The sequence below is a fragment of the Zalophus californianus genome, chromosome 10, assembly GCF_009762305.2.
Source record: "Zalophus californianus isolate mZalCal1 chromosome 10, mZalCal1.pri.v2, whole genome shotgun sequence".
Lineage (NCBI taxonomy): Eukaryota > Metazoa > Chordata > Mammalia > Carnivora > Otariidae > Zalophus > Zalophus californianus.
Genome location: NC_045604.1, coordinates 26,695,912 through 26,714,182, shown reverse-complemented (window position 1 = coordinate 26,714,182; position 18,271 = coordinate 26,695,912). Strand labels below are relative to the sequence as shown.

Sequence of the window (18,271 nt, the reverse complement as noted above, 5' to 3'; positions counted from 1 at the left end):
CCAGGAAGGGAGGGCCCCCAGGGACCGAGTGATGTGCCCTGGCCCGAAAGGCAGAGCCAGAATTGGTACCCAGGTATTCTGGCTTGCAGGCCCCGAGCTGTGCCCTTGACCCACCCCAGGTCACTGGTAGCTTCCTTCTTCCGCTTCATAGCTTTACTCTCCACTGCCCGCCATGTCCAGGGCCGTCGGCAGAATCCATGTTCATCACCCCTTTTCAGACACTAAAGAAACTTCTTGGGTTAAAATTAGGCCCCAAAACACAAGCCAGCAAACAAACAACTCCTCAAATAATTAATGAGATCTCAGTTATGCTCCCGTGAGTGCCCTCATAAATGCCTGAGATGAAAGGCTCACGTGGTCTCCATCCCCATCCCCACCCCTGTGGTGTTTGAATGAGGGCAAAGACACACAGAGCGCCAGCAGGCCTCAGCACCCGACTGGAGCTTCGGTTTGGCTCCCAGCCCCTGAGATCTGGGTATGGGATAGGACAGATGATGGTCCTCCGTCTCACTGGTCACCCTGCCCCACTGCGGCCTGCCCTGGGGCCATTTTCGTACCTGCTCAGGCCTCCAGTCCCCGGGGGGCGCTGGGGGGGGTGCGGTCTGTGTCCCCAGAGCAAAGGAGCTGCACCTGCTTGGTGAGACTGGGGTGGGGAGTTTAGGGGGGTCAGGGCAGCACCGAGCAGGCCTTCTGCAGACTCTGGCTGGAAAACTAGCTTTTTTTTTTCCCCCACCTCGGTTCAAGTTTAATAGAAACAAAAGACAAAACGTGATGCCCTGCTACTGTACGTAACAGTTGGCCTGCCCCATAACAGCTCAGGCCCTTCTCTCCAGAGGAAGAAAGGCTGGCCTCCCCAACCCCTGCAGAAAAGGCCTGTTCTGTCCCCATACCACATCTGCACAGTCTAAAGTCTTATGTTCTAAGCATGACAATAATACAAGAGAGATTTTGTTTTCATGGCCACCCACTACAGCCCAGCCCTAAAATGACCCGGCACTCACTTCTGCTTAGAGAAATATTCTTTGCTCTTCTGGACATCAGGCTTGATGGTATCACTGCCAGGCTTCCAGCCAGCTGGGCACACTTCCCCATGCTTGTCAGGAAACTGGAAGGCCTGAACCAGTCGCAGAGTCTCATCCACAGAGCGGCCTACAGGAAGGTCATTTACCGTGATCTGCCTAAGGATACCTTTATCACCAATGATAAAGAGGCCCCTGAAGGAGATGCCTTCATCAGCCTTTAAGACTCCATAGTCCTGAGCAATGGTGCGCTTGGGGTCTGATAGCAAGGGAATGTTCTGGGGCCCAGTCCTCCTTGTTTCTTGGGTGTGTTGATCCATGCCAGGTGACAGAAATGAGAATCCACAGAAGCACCAATCACTTGACAGTTGAGTTTCTTAAATTCTTCTGCCCTGTCACCGAAAGCAATGATCTCTGTGGGGCACACAAAGGTGAAGTCAAGAGGGTAAAAGAAGAACACAATGTATTTTCCTTTGTAGTCAGATAGGCTGAGATCTTTGAACTGGCCATCTGGCATAACAGCCTTGGCTTTGACGTTGGGGGCAGGATGCCCAATTTTGGCATTTCTCGAAGACATCTTGCTATCAGCGGCTCTGAAAGCAAAAACGCCGAAGACAAGGCAGGAAGGAGACGCTGGAAAACTAGCTCTTAAGGGAAAAAAAAAAAAAAAAAAAAAGGCCCCGTTTGCAGAGACCGCTAGTTTTTATGGTGTAAAAACTCCTACAGTGGCCGACTGCAAGCTACCCATGGATTTAACATTCCTGAGCGTTTAGCGCTTGGCTCTTGTGAGCCAGCCCGAGCTGGCCCCAGCATGGCATCGCCCCTTCCTCTGCTGCCTACCTTTGGCTCCCAGATGTCCTTGATGCAGGGGCAGTTTTTAATTTTGTCTCAGGCCCTGGCAGGTGTCTGACAAACAGTCTAGGAAAACCAAGTCCCAGACGGTACATCTCCCCAAGCTCCCAGGTTCCAGCCACAGGGGAAAGAAGCCAACAGTGTAAAGCCTTGATGTCTAAAAGGGTTTTTCTTCCAAGAAGTTCAAAGCAGTTGCTGTGTCTGATCTTACCTTATCCTCCCAACACCCTGGGAAAGTGGGGAGACAGCAGGAATGATCTGGGTATCCTTTCCTGAAAGATGGGGACCCTGAGGCCCAGAAAGCTTTGACAGTTTGGTCAAGGTCACCAGCAGTTTGGAACAGAGGCTAGAATGGGCAGCTCCCTCATGCCTTCCATTCTCACCCTCACGGCTCCTTCCCCCACTCTGCCTTCTCATGACCCCACAGAGGAGGCGGATGGGGAAGGAGAAGCAGAAGATCTCGCTGTGGTTTTCCCAGACAGATCCCAGGCCTTACTTCGCAGCTCTCCCAGTCTCAGACCACACACCCTTAGTGCCTCCAGGGGAGCTGGCCCGACAGGCTTCCCTTGGGGCCGTGCCAGCTCATTAGCAGGTCTGTTTCCAGGTGGATCCACCGTGGGGTCATTAAAGCAATAAACAAGTTCCCGATTGTCGGTGGGCTGGACCTGGCACCCACCGTCCCTTGCATTGTGCAGAGTTCCAGCGGGCCCACACAACCCCCGAAACAATGCCTCACTTCCTCCCAGGAAGCCGCAGACCCGAGCCAGTCTCCTGGGCTCGCCCACGTGCTCTGGCCAAACCATTGTGTCCAAGGCGGCCGGGTCCAGCCATTCCCATGACCAGGGAAACTGCATCCTCTCCGCCGTCCAAGAGTAGGAGGGCAAGGGGCCAGGGGCCAAAGAGCCACAGTTCCCCATTGCTCCCAATCCCCACAGTCCTTGGCCAGGAGGCCTGCGGCCCCCAATGACCATTTGGATCCCACACCTCAGCCTCTCCCTGGATCAGCGGTACAAAGAGGAGCCTAGAAACAGATGCAGGCTGGAGCCCTAACCAAGCTTCTCCGGCCTCCTGGCACCCTGAACATTTAGCGCTTGGCTCTTGTGAGCCAGCCCGAGCTGGCCCCAGTGCACCTGTTTCTCTTCCTGTTTGGCTAGGATTGCTCCCTATGTCCCCAAAGTGTTTTTCTACATAGCCCCAGGAGGGGCTGAGTGGGGGCACAGAACAGGGCCCATCAGTAATGCGAGCAACAAGGTCATCCAGCCTTGCAGAGAGTCCCTGGCCTGGTGGAGAGGAGCCAGCCCAAGGTGCCCTTTCTCCAGGCGGCCGAATGGGTCCTCAGTAGGGCCTATGCCACAATTACTGCCAATTTCGGGTTTCTTTCTTCTAAACGGCTCTGCTTGGGAATATCTTAGGGACAGGAGGGGGACCTGGGACGGAGGAAACCAGGATCTGAAAGGAAGATGAGACTCGGGGTGGGGACAACCCCAAGAAGCCTGGGTCAGGTCTGTGAAAGCTTACACGCAGACCAGAGAGCCTGGCCCTGGGGCTCCACGGGATAAGAAGTGCTGAGGTCTGACGGCGGAGGTGCCAGAGACTCTGTGTGCAGTCTCTCGCCCCTGCCAAGCCCCAGCAGGAGCTGGTGAGGCTGATGTGTTTAGTCCAGGGCCAACTCGGCATCAGCTGAATACAGTCTGCTCAGGCTGCTCAGCTTTGGCCCAGAGCCCTTACCTGGGGTAGCGCTGACGCTCCTCGGTGGAGCCAGCTGGTAGCAGGTACAGGAGGCTCTGGATGCTGGAGGCTGCTGGAGAAAGCTCTTGGCTGGGGGTGGCTGGTGGGAAGGACATGCTGGGAAAGAGACCTGTCACAGAGAAAGGAGGCCCTGCTGGAGGATGGCTTTGGTGTAGAGATGCTGGAAATACGCTGAAGGGGGTGGGAAGATGGAGACTGAGCCCGGCTTCCAATGGAGCACACAGCAATGTAGCCTTTTTGGTTTCTTTTTAAATTAACTTTATAGAGATATAACTTACTTAAAACACACCGTTTTTAAGGGTACAGTTCAATGAGGTTTGACAAATATTTAAACCCATGGAACCACCCCCCCAAATCAAGATATAGAACATTTTCATCACCCCCTGAAAGTTCCCCTGTGCCCCCTTGTAGCCAGTCTCCCTCCAGCCTTTGGCCCCAGGCAACCACCGCTCTGGTTTCTGTCACTATAGAAGAGTTTTGCTAATACAAGATTTTCCTATAAACAGAACCATAGAGTATGGACCCTTCCCCCCGTCGTTCCATGCGTAGGTAGTTTGTTTGTTTCCTTTTTTTTGTTTTTTTAAGATTTTATTTCTTTATTTGACAGAGAGAGAGAGCAAGAGAGGGAACACAAGCAGGGGGAGTGGGAGAGGGAGAAGCAGGCTTCCCGCGGAGCAGGGAGCCCGATGCGGGGCTCGATCCCAGGACCCTGGGGTCATGACCTGAGCCGAAGGCAGACGCCCAACGACTGAGCCACCCAGGCGCCCCGTTAGTAGTTTGTTTCTTGTCATTGCTGAGTAGTATTCCAATGGGGGATTTTACCACACTTTGTTGATCCATTCACTTATTAATGGACATGTGGATTATTTCCAGTTTGGGACTGTGATGAGTAAGACTTCTGCTAACGTTCACGTAAAAGTCTTTATGGATATATTTTTCATTACTCTTGGGTATTTTACTTAGTAGGGGAATTGTTGGGTTATATGTGCGTGTATGTTAACTTTATAAGAAATTGCCAAACTATTTTCCAAAGTGGTTGTAGCGTTTTACACACCCACCAGAGATACCCGAGAGTTCTGAGTTCTGGTTGCTCTGCATCCTTGCTCACACTTGTATTGTCCACCTTTGTTCCTTTTAGCCATCCCAAGAGGAGTGTGGTGACTGCTCGGTGTGGTTTTAATTTGCATTTCCTTGCTAACAAATGATGTTGAACGTGCCCATTGGCCATTTATATGTTTTCTTGGTGAAGTGATTTTTTCAAATCTTTTGTCCACTTAAAAAAATATATTGGGTTGTTTGTCTTATCATTGAATTGTAAGAATATATATATTATACTTTAATTATATATTCTGGGGGCACCTGGTTGGTTCAGTCAGTGGAGCATGCGACTCTTGATCTTGGGGTTGTGGGTTCAAGCCCCATGTTGAGTGTGGAGATTACTTAGAAATAAAATCTTTAAAAAATTATATATTCTGAATATATCTTTATATATTCTCAATACAAGTCCTTTGTCAGGTACTTCCTCCCAGGCTATGACCTATGACTTCTTTTTTCGTTTTCCAAAAGTGTCCTTTGATGAGCAGAAGTTTCTAATTTCAGTGGAGTGAAATTTATTGTTTCTTTTTTGGTGTCTTTAGAAATCTTTCTTGGGCGCCTGGGTGGCTCAGTTGCTAAGCGTCTGCCTTCAGCTCAGGTCATGATCCCAGAGTCCGGGGATCGAGCCCCACATCGGGCTCCCTGCTCAGTGGGAAGCCTGCTTCTCCCTCTCCCACTCCCCCTGCTTGTGTTCCCTCTCTCGCTGTGTCTCTCTCTGTCAAATAAATAAATAAAATCTTTAAAAAAAAAAAGAAATCTTTCTTATCTCAAGGGCACGAGTATTTTCTCCTATGTTTTCTTTTTTTTTTTTAAGATTTTATTTTATTTATCTGAGAGACAGGAAGAAAGTGAGAGAGAGAGAGAGCACAAGAGGGGGTAGGGTCAGAGGGAGAAGCAGACTCCCCGCCGAGCAGGGAGCCCGATGCGGGACTCGATCCCAGGACCTTGGGATCATGACCCGAGCCGAAGGCAGCCGCTTAACCAACTGAGCCACCCAGGCTCCCCTCTCCTATGTTTTCTTTTAGAATTTTATCATTTTAACTGTTACGTTTAGGTCTATGATCCATTTCTAGTTTATTTTGGTATGTATTATGAGGTTGGAGTCAGGGTATATTTTTTTCCATAAGACTGTATGGTTTTTCTAACACCTTTTGTTGAAAAGATATCCTTTCCTCTTTACATTACTGTGGCACCCTTGTCAACAATCAATTGACAAAACATGTGTAGGTCTGTTTCTGGACTCCCTATTTTTTTTTTCTTAAGATTTTATTTATTTATTTGAGAGAGAGAATGAGAGAGAGAACACGAGAGGAGGAAGGGTCAGAGGGAGAAGCAGACTCCCTGCTCAGCAGGGAGCCCGATGTGCGGCTCGATGTGGGGCTCGATCCCGGGACTCCAGGATCATAACCTGAGCCGAAGGCAGTCGCTTAACCAACTGAGCCACCCAGGCGCCCCTGGACTCCCTATTTTGTTTCACTGACATATCTATGTCCATCCTTACACTGAAGACTTGATTACTATAGCTTTAGAGTAGGTTTTGAAGTCAAATAATATAAATCCTACCTTGCTCTTCTTTTTCAAGATTGCTTTGGCTATTCTAGGTCCTTTGAATTTCCACATAAATTTTAGAACAGGTTCGTCAATTTCTGCAAAAATTACTGGATGATCGTCTTAATCTGTTTGGGCTGCTGTAACAGAATTCCATAGTCTTACCATTGGCTTAAACAACAGAAATTTATTCCTTACAGTTCTGGAGGCTGGGAAATCCAAGAGTAAGGGACTGGCAGATTTGGTGTGTGGTAAGAGCCTATTCCTGGTTCATAGATGGCTGTCTTCTTGCTGTGTCCTCACATGGCAGAAGGTGGAAGGGATCTTTCTGGGGATTTTTTAATTTTAATTTTTAATTTTGTAAATAATTAATTTGAGAGAGAGTGAGAAAGCGCACAAGCAGGGGGGAGGGGCAGAGAGAGCCGGAGAAGTATACTCCCCGCCAAGCAGGGAGCCTGACATGGGGCTCGGTCCCAGGACCCCGGGATCATGACCTGAGCCAAAGGCAGATGCTTAACTGACAGAGCCACCCAGGCACCCCTGGGGACTTTTTTTTATAAGGGTACTAATCCCATTTGTGAGGGCTCTGTCTCCATGACCTAATCACCCTCCAAAGGCCCCATTTCTTTTCTTTTCTTTTTTATTTTTAAGAGAGAGACAGAGGGGCGCCTGGGTGACTCAGTCATTAAGCATCTGCCTTCGGCTCAGGTCATGATCCCAGGGTCCTGGGATCAAGCCCCGCATCGGGCTCCCTGCGCAGTGACGAGTCTGCTTCTCCCTCTACCCCTCCCCCCCTGCTTGTGTTCCTTCACTTTCTGTGTCACTAAATAAAATCTTAAAAGAGAGAGAGAGAGAGAGAGATAGTAGGCAAGCAGGGGCGGGGGGCTGGGAGGGGAGGGGAAGAGAGAATCTCAAGCAGGCTCCCAGCACAGAGCCTGACTTGGGGCTCCATGCAGGGCTCGATCTCAAAACCCTGAGGTCATGACCGGAGCCGAAATCAAAAGTCTGGCACTTAACTGACTGAGTCACCCAGGTGCTCCAAAGGCCCCATTTCCTAATATAATCACACTAGGATTAAGGTTTCAGCATATGAACTTGGAGGTGGGGGGTGGACCATAAACATTCAGTCTATAGCAGCGATTATGACTGAGATTACATTGAATCTGTAGATCAATTTGGGGAAAATTAACATTTTAACAATACTGAGTCTTCTCATCCATGAACATGGCATATCTCTTCATTCATTTAGATCTTTAATTTCTCTCAGCAATGTTTTAAAGTTTTCCATGTAAATGTCTTACATATCTTTCATTAAATTGATCTCTAAGTATTTCATGTTTGTTGATGCTACTGTAAACGACACCTTTTCATTCCATTTTCCAATAGTTTGTTACAAGTATATACAAATATGAGTGATTTTTTTTATACTGACCTTGTGTTCTACAACCTTGCTCATTGACTTATTAGCTGTAGTAGTTTTTTTATAAGTTGCTTAGAGCTTTCTGCATACATATCATTATAGCCATGAATAAAGACAGTTTAATTTCTTCCTTTACTATCTGTATGCCCTGCATTCCTGAATTACCCCACTTTGTATATTATTGGGTTCTACTTGCAAAGATTTTGTTAAGGCTTTGTGTCTATTGTTCAGGAGGGATATTAATATGTAGGTTTTTTTCCTTGGAGCATCTTTGGCTGTGGCATCTGGGCAATGCTGGACTCATAAAATGAGCTGGGAAATATTCCTTCTTCTTCTGTATTCTGAACAATTAATGTATGGTTAGTATTATTTCATCCTTAAGTGATTGATAGAGTTTTGCCAATTTTTAAAAAAATTCTGAATTCTTGTCTTTAATAGATAGCTATTCAGATTTTCTATTTCTTCTTGGGCCAGTTTTTCTAATATGTGTCTTTCAAGTAATTTGTCCATTTCTTGTAAGTTGCCAAATTTATTCTATAAAGTTGTTAATAATACTCCCTTCTTATCCTTTTAATGTCTGTAGGATCCGAAGTGATGCTCCCTCCCTTTCATTCTTGATATTGGTCATTTGCGTCTTTTCTCTTTGGTTGTTGATCAATCTAGCTAGAGGTTTATCAATTTTATTGATCTTTTCAAAGAACCAGTCTTTGCTTTCATTGATTTTCTTCATTGTTGGTCTGTTTCCTATTTCACTGATTTCCGGTCTGATCTTTATTATTCTCTTCCTAACATCGCTTTTTGAAGGTTGTAGAAGGGCATAGGTTCCCTATCCCACCTTCAATCATAAATCTTGGAAGGTTTAAATGGAAAGGGGTCTTAGAAGTAATCTTGTCCAACCCCTTCATTTTATAGGCAAACAGAAATCCAAGGGGGGAAACCTTTTCCTCAGGCCACTTAGTTTTCTTTCAAAGCCAACTCATTTATTAATTTATTTATTCCTTCCTTCATTAATATAGTCTTATTCATTTATGTAAGGCATATTTGTTGAACTCACATTACGGGCCAGAGACTGTGTTCTGTTCTAAGAACAAAGATGAATAAGTCATAGCCTCTGCCTTCAAAAATCTCCCAGCCTAATGAGGGAGATAGCAAGTCATCAGTGCCAAGTGCCATCACAGAAGTGTTCTCAAGGTGCATGAGAGCACGGGGGAAAGAAGGACAAACTCTAATCACTGGTGTGAGGATGGGGATGGAGGTTGGTCATGGAAGACTTCAAAAAAAAAGGGCGCCTGGGTGGCTCAGTTGGTTAAGCGACTGCCTTCGGCTCAGGTCATGACCCTGGAGTCCCGGGATCGAGTCCCGGGATCGAGTCCCAGGATCGAGTCCCGCATCGGGCTCCCTGCTCAGCAGGGAGTCTGCTTCTCCCTCTGACCCTCCCCTGTCTCATGCTCTCTCTCTCTATCTCATTCTCTCTCTCAAATAAATAAATAAAATCTTTAAAAAAAAAAAGACTTCAAAAAAAGTTTTAACTTTTTTAAAATAACTCTTCTTCGGGCGCCTGGGTGGCTCAGATGGTTAAGCGTCTGCCTTCGGCTCAGGTCATGATCCCAGGGTCCTGGAATCGAGTCCCGCATCAGGCTCCCTGCTCCTTGGGAGCCTGCTTCTCCCTCTGCTTCTCTCGCTCTCTCTCTCTCCCCACCTCTGTCACTCATGAATAAATAAATAAAATCATTAAAAAAATAAAATAAAATAACTCTTCTTTTTTTTTAAGATTTTATTTATTTATTTGACAGAGAGAAAGAGAGAGAGCACAAGCAGGGGGAGCGGGAGAGGGAGAAGCAGGCTCCCCACTGAGCAGGGAGCCCGATGTGGGGCTCGATCCCAGGACCCCAAGATCATGACCTGAGCTGAAGGCAGTCACCAAACCAACTGAGCTACCCAGGCACCCCAAAATAACTCTTCTTCACTCCAGAAAGAGCTCTGTGAATCCGCTAAATATTTGTTTAAATAAGGCAAATAGAAAGCAATGCAAGTTTCAATAAGAAGTTATCAATTAATCCATTAGCTAATTTTGTGTCCAGCATCATGCTAAGAGGTTTGGGAAAACACAGATTATGCAGATGATTCAATCATGCTTTCTAGAGAAAAAAATATTCTCTCAGATTCCCACTTACCTATTTTCTTTTTTGCAGATGGCTGATCCCATCCATAGAAGGCAAATATATTTCGAAGCTATAGGATTATCTTATTGATATTGACATCCTAATCTATTATCTTCTTACCTGTTGCTGCATAACAAATTACCCCCAAACTTAGCAACTTAATAAGCATTTCTCATCTCACACAGTTTCTGAGGGTTGGGGGTCCAGGAGTAGCTTAGCTGAGTCCTTCTGGCTCAGGGTCTCTTTCTTAGAAGGTCTCTAAGGAAGTTAGCACCTAGGCTACAGTCTCTGAAAACTTAACTGGGGCTGGAGGCTGTGCTTCCAAGCTCACTCACCAGGCTGTGGGCAGGAGGCCTCAACACGTGGGCCCTTACCAGACATCTCTTGACATGCAGGTGTCTTCCCCCAGAGAAAATAATCCAAATGTCAATCTGCCTTTTATGAGCTGGTCTCCAAATCACACACTGTCACCTTTGCCTCCAGATCACACAGTGTTACTAGGGGCCCCTGGCTGGCTCAGTCAGTAGAGCGTGCAACTGTTGATCTCAGGGTCTTAAGTTTGAGCCCCATGGTGGGTGTAGAAATTACTTAGAAATAAAATCTTAAAAAAAAAAAAAGTGTCACTAAGTGTGGAGGTGCCTGACTCACTCAGGCAGAAGAACATATAACTCTTGATCTAGGGGTCATGAATTCAAGTTCCACGTTGGGTGTAGAGATTACTTTAAAAAAATAATAAAAGGAAGTGTCACCAAGTCTAGCCCATACTCAATGGGAAGGGATTACATCAGGGCAAGGGCATGCACACCAAAAAGTGGCGATCATTGGATGCCATCTTGGAGACTTACTGCTACAGATACCCTCATACACTGACTACGATATTAACAATCTGTAAGGTTAGTGGCACTGAGATTGAAAGGGCCGATTCACCTTTGCCTCATTTTCCACATGGAACTTTAAAGACTTATTTTTTGAGAGAGAGATAGAGCTTACATGCACATGCAGAGAGGGGCAGAGGGAGAGAGTCTCAAGCGACTCAATCGTGGGGCTCGAGCCCATGACCCTGAGATCATGATCTGAGCCGAAACCAAGAGTTGGGCGCTCAGCTGACTGAGCCACCCAGGCGTCCTCCACATGGAGCTTTAAAGAAAAGGGCCTAATTCTTAGACATGAAATTATTTTGTAGAATCTAGTCCTCTTGGGGCGCCTGGGTGGCTCAGTCGTTAAGCGTCTGCCTTCAGCTCAGGTCATGATCCCAGGGTCCTGGGATCGAGCCCCGCATCGGGCTCCCTGCTGAGCGGGAAGCCTGCTTCTCCCTCTCCCGCTCCCCCTGCTTATGTTCCCTCTCTCGCTGTGTCTCTGTCAAATAAATAAAATCTTTTAAAAAAAAAAATCTAGTCCTCTTTGTGGTTATTATACTATTATATCCAAAGATAAAATGTTAGTTATAGTTTTACTGAGAGCTGTATTCAGCCCCATGCTGGGAGAAATACCTTAGATATCAGGAGGCAACTTTTAAGAATCTCCTAGGATATAGTCATTATCCTTTGGCAGTTTAGAATTATGCAGGATTATGACTTTATTTATCCTAGGGACTGAGGATGCAACAGTTAATAAGACAGAGAGGAGTGGGGATGATATTACAGATCGAATGTTTGTGTACCCCCCGAAATTCATATGTTGAAGCCCAAATACTCAGTGTGATGGTTTTTGAAGATGAGGCCATTGGTAGTTGATTGGATGAAGTCATGAGAGTGGGGACCCCATGATTGGGATTAGTTTCTTACAGGAAGAGGAAGAGAGATGAGTGCGCTCTCTCTTTACCAAGTGAGGATACGGGGAGAAGGTGGGCCTCTATAAGCTAGGAAGAGATTTGTCATCAGGAACCCAAATGGCTGGCACCTTGATCTTGGACTCCCAGCTTCTAGAACTGTGGGAAATGAACTTCTGTTGTGTAAGACACCCAGTCTGTGGCATCTTGTTATAGCAGCTTAAGCAGACTCACATAAGGGGCTACTGTCACCCGATCGAGTAGAAGCAATACTAAACTCACGGTGTTAGGGTTCTACAGGGTGTTCAGTGGTAGAGGAATCCGCAGGTTTCACGACAGTGTCTGTCTGCAGAGGGACAGGGCTGATGGAAAGGAACTCCAATAGCTGAAGAAGTTACCGAAAATGTGACTGGGGAGCACGGAAGTAAACATTTAGAGGGCCGGAGTGCTCTATTTGGAGAGGAATCACACTGTTGACAGAGGGGTAGGGCCACTCTGGTCATTGGTGGAGATCGCACTGATGAAATATTGTTTTTAACAGAATATTCTTCCGTTTGCATATAGTTTGTCATGAAAAAGATATTTAAAGTGGGAATGAGTGCTAAGGCCTGGTTTACTTTTCTGAGACTCAAGAGAGTCTTGTATAGAAGCTTGTATAGAATCAGAGTCGAGCCACAAAATGCAGCAGATTGCTCACCCTCAGGCACCCTGGTGACAAGAAATGTCTCTTTCTTGCATACAGGAGTAACCCAGCTGGGATATATCTAATTCTTCTCCAAGAGTGCTTGGAAAGAGATGATTCTAGGCTTGAGTCAAAATCAGGGAACGTTTTGGGGGAGGCCTACATGCTAAAGAGAACTGATTCAGCTGCCATGACAAAGGCCAATGTCACCGCAGCTTACACCAGACAGGAGTTTATTAGTCTCTCCTACAATTGTCCAAATAAGCAGTACAGAACTTTATGGGGGCTCCATGGTATCAGAGATCCATACTCCTTTTTCCATGCTCTTCGTTCATCTCACGGCCTTCCAGACTATTCCATAACTATAAGAGCTCCTGCTACCATACCCACATTCCAGCCAGCAGAAGGGAGAAGGAAAGAATGGAAAGAATACTCACTCTTTATTGTTAAGGATATGACCAGGAAGTTGCATATACCACTTTGTGTACATCCTGTGGGGCAGAACCAGGAAGTTGTACGTTTCACTTCTGCTTAGGTTCTATTGGGCAGAACCTAGGTGCATGGCTAGATTTCGCTGCAAGGGAGCCTGGGAAAATGCAGTCTTTTGATTGGCAGTCATTTTCTCAGCTAAAAGTTGTATTACCGTAGAAGGGAGAAACATACTGGGGGAACAACTAGCAGTCTCAGATGTTACAACTTCCTGTAATCTTGTCTCCAAGGAAGGCAAATCAGATCAGTCATCGCCAGGTAAATATCATACTTTACAAGACTATAAACTGTATGACAGCAAGGACCCTAGTTCTTTTTGCTCTTCAATTTATCCTCATTTCTTAGCATAATTCCTGGTACATAGTAGCTTCTCAATAAAAATTTATGAAATACATGGATGAATGAGAGGCAGCTAGATGTCAAAATTCCAGAAGATCCTTCATTGTGCCTTTTCCCAAGAACTTTTTTTTTTTTTTTTTAAGATTTTATTTAGGGGCACCTGGATGGCTCAGTTGGTTAAGTGTCTGACTTCGGCTCAGGTCAAGATCCCAGGGTCCTGGGATCGAGCCCCACCATCGGGCTCCCTGCTCCGCGGGGAGCCTTCTTCTCCCTCTCCTCCTGCTTGTGTTCCTGCTTTTGCTAACTCTGTCTCTGTCTAATAAATAAATAAAATATTTATATTTATTTATTTGACAGAGAGAGACACAGTGAGAGAGGGAACACAAGCAGGGAGAGAGGGAGAGGGAGAAGCAGGCTCCCCGCGGAGCAGGGAGCCCGATGGTGGGGCTCGATCCCAGGACCCTGGGATCTTGACCTGAGCCACCCAGGCGCCCCTCCCAAGAACTTTTTTGCAAGGCTCAAGACCACTTGGTTTCTTGTTAAAATTAAGCCTGAGGAAGTCTGTTGAGAGTTTTTCACAAAGTGAAATTTCCTGCCCTCCATACCCACTCTGCCAAGTGGTGTGGTTTCTTTATACCCTTGGTCTGATGTCTGCTGATGGTGAACTTGAGATGATGTTGTGCCCCGAGAGCAGCTGGATGGCATATGGTTATGAGAAAGCTGGGCTCCTCCACAGCTCTGATGTGTTATTACTGTGAGCCAACCTGGTATCTTCCTGAAAGAATTTTATCCCAAGGTCTCCTGTATTACACAGATTAATTCTTCCAGATAGGAGGGGCCCACTTTGGAGCAAATGGGGCATCTGTTGGGAGTTGTTGGGCGGGCCGGCTCCAGGAGGCAGAGCATCCAGCCTCCTCAGCTTGGGGCCTGGGTTAGCCTTGCAGCTCTCCCCTGAGGGCTGTGTTTCCAGCCCCCGCATTTAATAAGCTGAGAGAATTGAAAACAGTAAAATATGGAAGATAATACACCAGTCAATAAAAAGATAAAGTAAACTAAGAAGAAATAAAAAGATGGTAAAAACAGTAAAAAAAAAGAGAAAAAAAAGGCAGCAGGCAAAGTGATAATACAAACTAAAAATAAACCAAATAAACTAAAAAGAAATGAAAAGATAGAACAGAGGCACGATAAGACAAAGGTTAGAAATAAAAGATGGAGAATAAAAAGATAATACAATAACAATAAATCGAGAAGATAAGATAGAAGCAAATCGTATGAAGTAGCTAGAACAAAGACGAAACAGAGATTAAAAATGACAGAGATAAGTAAAATCATTAAAACCAGAAAAATAAAAGACTAAAGGGATTAAAACAATAAAATGTGTTAAACCAATACCAGAAGAAATAAAAAATTTAAAAGACTAGGCTATGGGGGAAGAGAGTAATAGATCAGTTTTGTTTCAAATTAAAATAATACAGCAGTGCTAGTGCAAAAGCCTGCCCCCCTTATGCAGACACATTCTCCGAGTCCAGGCAGCTCCAAAGCTTGTGCAGGCCTCCCAACCTCGAAGCATCCCTATTCATTTGCTAGAGCTGCCCTTAAAAGGCTCCATGGATGGGGGGCTTAAATAGCAGAAACGTAGCTTCTCACAGGTCTGGAGGCTAGAAGTCCATGAAGGGAGGCTTCTTCTGAGGGCTCTGAGGGAAGGATCTGTCCCAGGTCTCTCTCCTTGGCTTGCAGACGGCCATCTTCTCTCCCTGTGTGTCTTTGCTTCCTCTTCCCCCCGCCCCCCCCCCCCCCCCGTGTCTGTATAAAAATGTCTTCTTCTTATAAGGACACCAATCATGTTGGATTATGGCCCGCCCTAAAGACTTCATTTTAACGAAATTACCTCTTAAAGGCCCTGTCTCCAAGTACACCTTCTGAGGTACTGGGGGTTAGGGCATGTGAATTTGGAGACACAGTTCAGCCCCAAACAGCATCCCTTTGAGGAGTCCCTGGCAGGATACCCTCCAGGCAGAGAGGTGAAGGCAGAGAGCAGGACCTTTGACCTCTTGCCTGACAGGGCCTCCAACAGAACTGATTTTTTTTCCCGATTTTAGTTTCTTTTTCTTTCTTTCTCCCTTTCAAGATTTTATGTATTTATATTGAAAGGGAGAGAGAGAGATTGAGAGAACAAGTGGGGGGGAGGGGCAGAGGGAGAAGCAGACTCCCTGCGGAGCAGGGAGCCCCACATGGGACTCGATCCCAGGACCCTAGGATCATTACCTGAGCTGAAGGCAGAGGGTTAACCGACTGAGCCACCCAGGTGCCCTTGATTTTGGTTTCTGATTAATACTTTTCATTTCACTTGGGCCCACAGGGCAATAAGGCTGAGTCCTAGAAAGATAAGATTCTGGAGTCCCTAACCCATATTCTCTCGTGATGTTAGGGTTGCTGGGAGCAAGAAATGTCCCGGCAGACAGACTCCTACGGCTAATGCAGAGGCCCATCTGGGAGGTGGGGCTGGGCCCCTGGCCTCTTATGCCAAGAAACTTCTGCTCTGGCTAGAAGCACTTGTGAGATGGCAGGTGCCTTCCACTTTCCCCCAAACCAACAGCATGCACTCTAGCAGGGGTTTAGAGTTTATATTTCATTGTCTTCTGCCTTGTCCAAACAGGGAAGCCTGGGAGAGCTGGACCAGAACATCTGGGAATGAGTTTTCTGTACTTGGTTTCTCCCTTGCTCAGAGGTGGAGTTCAGAACTGTGTAGAGAGAAGCCTAGAAAATCCTTCTCCTCTTACCCTGGAGAAGAGGAAACACAGACCCATAGGAGAGGCAAGGCAAAGATCACCTAGTTCAATATCCTCATTAATAGTTGGGGAAATAGAAATCCAAGGAGAGATTTGCCCACAAGTGTTCTCTCTCTTTGCACACGCACACACACACACGCCTGCTGGCGTGCACACTGAGCAGGTAGATAGAGCCCAGCCCCCAGACTGCTTCTGTCCGGGTTGGCATCACGGGCTTTCAACCTGCGCGGTTGCATAGGGCAACGGTGCTCAGAAGAACCCTCTGCTTGACGTAATGCTCTGCGGCCACCATCTTGAATTCTTAATAACTTTGCAACAAGGGGGTGCTCCCTACCATTTTGCAGTGGGCCCTGCAAGCTGCAGAGGCCAGTCCTACCCCCTGACTCTGATCAGGAAGGAAACACCAGCCACTCAAGCTCCTTTTGACCACAAGCTGTCCAGAGCAGAGGCTTGCTTACAGTTCTTGGCACAAGATAAGCCCTTCAGAAAAGAAGAAGGAAGGGGAGGACGCCTTTGCTTCAGGCCCCAAGGCGCTCTCTCGAGCCTTAATTCCCCAGTGAGTTCTTAGCTAGGGTGTGAACCTCACAGTCACCCACCTCGAATCTCCAGCCTGGAGACTGGGCCTGCCCCAGTCTCGTGTTCTCCAAGATCCCGTCTCTCTGGCAGAAACCCAAGGGGGCGGGACAGGGGAGGGATGAAAGGAAAGTGAAAGTATCAGCCTCTCCGGATGGCCTCTTCTCCTCCTCCTCCTCCTCACCCCCCCCCGTTGCCATGGAGACCAGAACAAAGCCTCTCTTTCCCCTCTTTTCTGGATTGTTAATTGTCTTTACTCCATGGTGCCTTTGTTAATTGTTGCCAGTCCCTCCCAGGATGAGGATCTAGGTCTCCTCAAGACAGGAAAGAGGGTTAAAAAAAGTTAGGTGGTGGGGGTGGGGCACCAGAAACCAGGTGGTGGGGGGGGGAGGGGAATGAGGAGGCCACCTCAGGATTTCCTAAATTCCTGGGGCTGCTGGGAAGGGAACAACCCTCTTCACTTCTTTCCCTCCCTCCCCCCATCAGCTGCCGGTTCAGGTGGGGCCCAAGGCCCCCCTCTGTGGGAAGGACCCAGAGAGAAGAAAACCCCCATTGTGCAGGGCCGTCCTGTGTGGGTGCTCTCAGAGGGAGGTAACTCTGCCTTTGCACCCATTCCAAATTGATCAGTAAGACAAGGGACCTGATTTTTGCCCCCAGGGTTTAGGACTACTGATGGTTACATTTGCAGGGAGAGAATATTTGCTAGGTCTGGAGGTGAGACGGGATAGTCCAGTCCTCTTCCCCAAGCTGAGTTCCCCATGGTAGCTAGACATGGCAAGAAAGGACTGGACAGGGCGCCTGGGTGCCTCAGTCGTTGGGCGTCTGCCTTTGGCTCCGGTCATGATCCCGGGGTCCTGGGATCGAGTCCCACATCGAGTCCCACATCGGGCTCCCTGCTCCGCGGGGAGCCTGCTTCTCCCTCTCCCGCTCCCCCTGCTTGTGTTCCCTCTCTCGCTGTGTCTCTCTCTGTCAAATAAATGGATAGAATCTTAAAAAGAAAAAAAAAAAGAAAGGACTGGACAAGTTTTGGAAGAGTGTGTGTGTGTGTGTGTGTGTGTGTGTGTGTGTGTGTAGAGAGGACTCATGTCACTGGTATTAGGGGAGCCCACACACTCAGTGAGGTCCCTGTGTGTGTGCACACAAGTATGTTGGGGGTGGGGGTATGGGTTGAGTCCTCTGTCCTTGGGAGACAGTCCTCCAGTTGGGGGACAGGTGGCCAACTGTCACATAAGAAGAGAGCTGTTTCTTTTTATTTATTTATTTTTTTCAAGTAGGCGCCACATCCAGCGTGGAGCCCAACGTGGGGCTTTAACTCACCACCCTGGGATCAAGACCTGAGCTGAGATCGAGAGTCAGACACCCAACTGACTGAGCCACCCAGGCGCCCCGAGCTGTTTCTAGTTCTAGGGCCTAGGCTAGAATCTGGGCTGTGGAAAATTTTCCAGTGCTTGTTTATATGGTTTCGATTCTAAGGACCATAAAACCCCATAAGAAGCAAGACAGGATGGTATAGTAGAAAAAGCAGGGACTTGAGGGCCAGAAAAGCTGGGTTCAAATACCAGCCCTCACCCCTTCACCATGGAGTCTTGGAACTTTTCTTCCCACCTTGGAGTATGATTTTCCTCCTCTGTAAAATGAAACAGTCCCCATCTTCACAGAACTGTTAATAGATTAAAAGAGATCATGTGTGTTAAGAGTCAGCCATGGGCAAGATACCTCTCCTGTCTGTTCACAAATAGAGGAGATGGAGATGGTTCTGGAAGGCTGATTGCTTCCAGATCTCATA

At 47.2% G+C, this 18,271-nt stretch overlaps 1 pseudogene; it reads right to left on the bottom strand.

Moving 5' to 3' along the window:
* Positions 1-746: 746 nt before the first annotated feature.
* Positions 747-1,596, bottom strand: LOC113933072 (annotated as a pseudogene).
* Positions 1,597-18,271: the final 16,675 nt, after the last annotated feature.